Consider the following 6,476-nt stretch of genomic DNA (forward strand, 5'->3'; position numbering starts at 1 on the left):
GATACTTTTTTTTGTAATTCTAGTCTTACTAGGAGTCTTATTTGATACTTTCTATTTTTGTAATTCTAGTCTTACTAGGAGTCTTATTTGTTTTTCTATTTAAGAAGAGTCATGTAATCCCAAAGGAGAATAACTTTTTATCAATAAAATTTATCTTTTCAATATTTATTTCGTGGATTCGAAGTTCTTCGTGGATTCGAAGATCGTTCTTTGTGGATTCAGAGAACACCCTTAGTGGATTCCGAGGTTATCATTTCTGTGTTGCGTCAATTGGTATCAGAGTCTTGTTCCTCTGATCCGATGACAGGTGATGAAGCCCCTATTTCTTGAAATGAGTTCGACGTGCTAACGGTCGATGTTAATCAGATGAAGACTATCATGGAGCGACTTGCGGCGGTAGTTGAGCGTCTGAACACGGCGTAAGTTCAAAATCACGTTGATGGTCGCCAACGATGTGATCTGACTTCACAAGATAAATTCTACAACAATGATCATAGAGGCTACCGAAGAAAGGAGAACTATGATGCTGGAGGATTAAAAATACCATCCTTCAATGGAAAGCTTCATGCTGAGGATTTCCTTGATTGGATTGATAAAGTGGATAAGTATTGGGAGTATAATATAATCCCAGAAGATTAGAAAGTTAAATTAGTGGTCTACAGGCTTAAAGAAAAAGCATCTGCATGGTAGGATGAAGTACTGATAAATCGATTCCATCAAGGAAAGGATCCGGTTCGAACGTGGGCAAAGATGAAGAAATTATTGAGAGATTGTTTCTTACCTTCTAACTACAAGCAATGACAGGTGTCTCTAGTGGCAAACAACAAGACGCTCACCCCCGGAAAGGAAGATTTTGCCACCATCAAGATTCATCCTGAGGTTCCTAATGTTGATGATGATATGTTAACGAAGATGAATATTCTACATGATATTGTAAGTGATGTTACCCATATTGATATTGTCCCGATGGAGGAGAAAGATAAAATAGAGAGTGAGACAATTGATGGTATGTATGCATTGCTTGGTGGAGAGCTTGAGATAAGGGAGATGAAAGAATTGTGTATAGAGTATGAGGAAGAAAATTATTTTTTTGAAGCAATAATCATCAATAATTTTAAAAATGGTGAGATGATACCGTCGACACTAGAATATGGGAAGCAATAAGAAAAATATTTGGAGGAGTTTTTCATGTCAACTACAAAGCCACATGCTGTCAGTTACATACACTTATCATGGAAAAGATTTATACACAAGTTTGATACAAAAGAAGTCCTAGCAGAGGATGTAAAAGAACAAATGGAGAAAATCAATACTAAATACAAGGCGGATGCTGATCATTGCAAGAGAAAAAAATTATTTATCAATGAAGCTACTATTCTAACAAATATAAACTCGGGTTCGAGCTTCTTTCAACAAGGGGAGACTGATGTAGGACGCTTAATCTGAGTTGGAGTCTATTTAGATTAGAAAATATAGGTTAGGAAATAAATTCAATTTTAGAGTCAAATTAGATTAGGAAACAAAATCAATTTTGATTCATGATTTGTTTCCTCTATTATAAGGAGTCTTTTTAGGATAGAATTTAACACTTTCTTTTTTTATAATTCTAGTCTCACTAGGAGTCTTTTTTGATACTTTCTATTTTTATAATTCTAGTCTTACTAGAAGTCTTATTTGTTTTTCTATTTAAGAAGAGTCATGTAATCCGAAAGAAGAATAACTTTTCATCAATAAAAATTTTCTTTTTAATATTTTCTTCGTGGATTCGAAGTTCTTCGTGGATTCGAAGATCGTTCTTTGTGGATTCAGAGAACACCCTTGGTGGATTCCGAGGCTATCACTTCCGCGCTGCGTCAGTGATGAAGTTGAAATTTACCTTTTGAACGTCTCTAATTCATTGAGCCGAGGAGTCTTGAGTTTCAAATTTTGACTAGGATATTATCTATTCTAATATTATATTATAGAGGAAAGAAAGAGAATATTTACATCTAAGCGAGCATATTCGGCATCCGATGCTATCTGACTTTTGACCATTAATAATTCATCCGCAACACTATAATCCTGATTAATTGGGTAAATGTAGACATTGAAATCATTTGCCTGACCTCTAATTCTGCGTTCGCACCTAACATAATCAAGTCAGAATGTCAAAGGCAATGGCCGAAAGATAATCCGGCAGCACGTGCATATTCATATGTCGCATTATTATGCTAAAGTGCTGAGTTATGAAGCCTATCATCACCTGCCAGCACTTCTTCTCTTCTACTACAGAGAAGGGATTTTTAACGCACAAAAAGACCTGATGATTAAACAGTCAAATATTTCGCTGAGGGGATTATCTATAACAATAGAACTACACAGGGTCTAAAAGTAAGTAAAGTATATGGGATTGTGGTCTATCATTATCAACATTTTTTATTTAAGATGAGGTCTATCACCAATTAACCCTTTTAAAAATGAACATTTGAAAGAGACTTTGGCTGAGACGAGCCGTTTTAAGATCTAATGTAGTTTGCAAGAACTATACCAAATCAGTACAGTATTCTAGGTGATAGACTTCCTAAAATGAGAGAACACCATTGTGTAGAATTGGACTTGCAGTGCTTTTTACTAAAACGAAAGGAAAAGAGAAGGAAAAGAAAAAGTAAAACGAAAGGGAGAGAAAATTATCATAACATAAGAAAAGGAAAGAGAAAGGGAGAGAAAGGGAAAAGGAAAGAGAAAGTAAAACGAAAGGAAAAGAAAAAGAAAAGAAAATGATATTCTTTCTATTGTTTGGTTAGAAAGAATATTGTAGTGAAAGTTAGAAGAAAATTCATATGAAAATTATTTTCTCTTGTTTGGTTACCTTTCTGAAAAAATGAGGAAGAAAATTATCATAACATAATTTTAATTCATACTTTTTAGAATTAGATTTAGATTTTAAACAAGTTACAAAAAATAATTAAATTAAATTGTGATTCTATCATATTTTTAAAAAATTTACAAGTTACTAAACATGTTTGCACAATCTTAACTCAAGAAAATTGAGTCAAATTTACGATGACATATCTTGGGAAGTAACAGGTTAATAAACATGTATTTAAAAAAATTGGCAATTTCCTAGCACAAAAACTTGAGTGGCCATCAACATCGAGTTTGTAAATATCAACAAGCAGAAGCATAACCATAATTCCACTAATTAAAGAACAACATTTCTCACACATAACATTTACAGAAAGAACGGTCATGAAAGAAGCAAAAGAAATCAAGTAAATGTCATGATATTCCTAATATAAAGTATAATCCATTTCTAGTCACAAAGTCTATTACAATCAATTTCATATAGAAAATCTTAACCAACAAAGTCTATTACAATCAATTTCATATAGAAGATCTTAACCAAAGAGAGAGAAAAACATGCCGAAGTCCTTGGTTTTTGACTAGTGAGCCCATCAAAACATAGATTCGCATCCTTCATCCCCTAAAATTAATTCAAAAAAAATTAATTCAATGAACCATGAACGGGAATTGGAAAAAGAAATCTCAAAGTAGTGGTAACATGAGGAAGTAACATGAGGAAGATGATCAGGTATACTTTCTGATTTTGTCCAGCTTCCTTCAAGCAGCTAGTATCTGTCAGAACAAGAAAGGACAGGCGGTTTGTGAGATGCTCGAGAAATCAACAAATATAACTTGATCCCAGGGAAAAAAATACATGATACAAAGTAAACCAAATAATAACACAGAGACCAACACGCCCATTAGATAATAGCGGTTGGGATAAAGAGTACCATTAAAGCACTTACGCCAAGAGCAACATCTTCCAAATATAGTTGTATGATAAAATTTTGACAGCAGAAAGGCTGTTGAGAAGGCTAAGGCTAAAACAACACAAGGCATAAGCAGCTTACATAGATTACGCTGATATAAGGCATTACACAATGCTGAATAAGGATATCTTAGGATGTAAAACTCTTTCACTTTTTGATGCATCCAAAGAGGTCAGAAACAAAGGCAAATGGCGCATGTTGACTACATACTTAATTCAACTTCTGGGGAAACTTAGTAAAATGCATGGATATACACATTAAACTTAGTAAAACGCCTGGATATACACATGCAAACACATACTAGCATATTCTTTGACTGTTATAATAGCAGAAGATGCACAAAATTGAAGGTTAGAATACGCACACATGCACACACGTAAAGATAGAGAAAGAGGTATGCAGGGGATTAAACCAACAGCCCTGTCTTTCCCATAAATAATTTGCAAGTTTTCAAAACACAGTACAGGTTTGTAACGAAATTGTTTTGCTCCAGGATGTGCCTATTAATAGATAAAGAATCAACTTCCACCATTTATAAGTCTTCTCAAGGGCACAAAGAAAATACAAAATAGTCAAACTAATATAACAACTAGTCAAAGAACCAATGAGAATAGGAAAAGAGAGAAAATTGGGTCTGATCCTTACAAATAGTCTAATAGCTATTTCATCACAACCAAAATAGAAGTCTAGATGAATTTTTCAATCCATGTCCAACTCAGCCAAAGCTGGAAGTGTCATGACATACAAGACGTACTTAGATTCTCAATTGTTCAAGAAACTGATGCAGGTTTGACCTATGGGAAGAAGCATGTACTGGAAAGGCCATTACTTTTACTTTTATCAGTGCCGTTAATTTATCTAGTGGGCAATTTTCATTCCTTCTAAATCTAACACTCGTCGATCATGTCCATTATCAATTGGGCTCATTTTTAATTTTCACTCAAAGACTAATTGCAAGCATCCAATAAATAAGATGACGGTTTCGATCAAAGTACTAGTCTATTCACTGTTTTTGTTAATAAATTTAGAGAGCTTATAAATATTAGCCAGAAGGCCGGAAATTAATAGCAAATGTTCTGTTCCTCTTTTTTTTTTCTCGGGCGTGAAGGCTAGTATCCAAATAAGGAAAGCGAAGCAGGCACAAAAGCATAAGACTCAGCTGTTCCCTCTCACTCTAGACAGGCATGACATCTAAACCAAAGAAAACAAAAACTAGAAAAGACTCATTTATCTCCTAACTCCACCTGCTCTGGTGAGGAACAGAGGACGAATACAAGTGTTTGTTATATGGCGTGGTCCTTAATGCTCTTTGGTAGCATGAAAGTCACCCTCCTTAATTAATTACTCTCTGCTTCTGTTCTTTTTAAGTCTCATGAAAGTCACCCTCCTTAAATCCATCCAAAAGAAAATTAGCATAAGAATATAGCATTAGCAGGATGAATATAAACCTGAAAACATTTGTAAATGGAGTATATCCTCCAAACACTTGCATTAGCATAAGAATATAGCATTAGCAGGATGAATATAAAAACTATTTGTCAACATATCCGCAGATACATGAATATAAAAACCGACGACAGACAGGCTATCTCCTGTGCCTAACAGCAGATACATGAATTATATGTTGCTGATAAATGGAGGAGAGTCTGAAAGCTTTGATGAAGCTTGTCAGAGTGGAGATGCGAGCAAGTGGGAGTTTGCTGCGAAAGAAGAGATGAAATCTCTGATCTCTAACCAGTCATGGGGACTAGCTGAGTTTCTCATGGGGAAGAAGGCACGTCACAACAAGTGGGTGTATCGAGTGAAAAAGGAGCAGAATGGTTCCAGAAGATACAGAGCCCGACGAGTTGTCAAAGGATTTCAACAGATTATCCAAGGAAGAAAGGATCCAGCGGATATGTTGACAAAGGCAGCGACCTTTCAGAAACTGAAGTTGTGTGCAACTTCAGTTGGCCCTCATGCATAGATGATGAGGGCGGAGCCACACAGGAGAGGAGCTTGATGGGATAGCCTGTCTGTCGTCGGTTTGGTCTCCAAGTGGGAGATTGTTAGGTTGGGGGTGGATACTAACCTCCGACGGCGGAGGAGCTCCGACGAGCTCAAGGAAGACGCAGACGAGCGTGGCGAAGTCGGCGGCGACCCCCCCAGGCGAGCTAGCTCCGACGAGCTCAAGGAAGACGCAGACGAGCGTGGCGAAGTCGGCGGCGACCCCCCCAGGCGAGCTCGAGCTTGACGAACGCGATGGTGGTTTGGGTCGAACGCGATCCTCGTTGGCGAACGCGACCCTCGTTGGCGAACGCGACCCTCGTGTTTGTTTGAGGAATCTCAGTTTAGAGATTTGCTCTTGATTTGTAATTTCTTGTTAGATTAAATAAGAAATTAACTGTGTGGCTCCCGAGGACGTAGGCAGTTGCCGAACCTCGTTAAATCTTGGTGTATTTTTTCTATACTGCGTTTCTGTTGCATTAGGGGTTTAGGCGTTTAAATTCCCAACAACTGGTATCAGAGCGTGAAACGATCTAGAGGAAGTCAGATTCAAGTGGGAGCCATGGCCGCAGATGAAGGGAAAATAAGACTTGAGAAATTTGATGGAACAGATTTTGGATTCTGGAAAATGCAGATAGAGGATTATCTGTATCAGAAAAATCTGTATCAACCTCTCTC

The 6,476-nt window shown here is 36.8% G+C and overlaps 1 long non-coding RNA gene across 1 annotated transcript; it reads right to left on the minus strand.

The window, feature by feature from the left end:
- LOC109848052 lies at positions 3,265–3,632 on the minus strand. Its single transcript, XR_002248681.1, has 2 exons — positions 3,578–3,632; positions 3,265–3,463 (listed from the first exon to the last, which is right to left on the minus strand). It is a non-coding gene; the product is annotated as an uncharacterized LOC109848052 (long non-coding RNA).

This window comes from Asparagus officinalis, chromosome 7 (assembly GCF_001876935.1).
Source record: "Asparagus officinalis chromosome 7, Aspof.V1, whole genome shotgun sequence".
NCBI classification, from domain to species: domain Eukaryota; kingdom Viridiplantae; phylum Streptophyta; class Magnoliopsida; order Asparagales; family Asparagaceae; genus Asparagus; species Asparagus officinalis.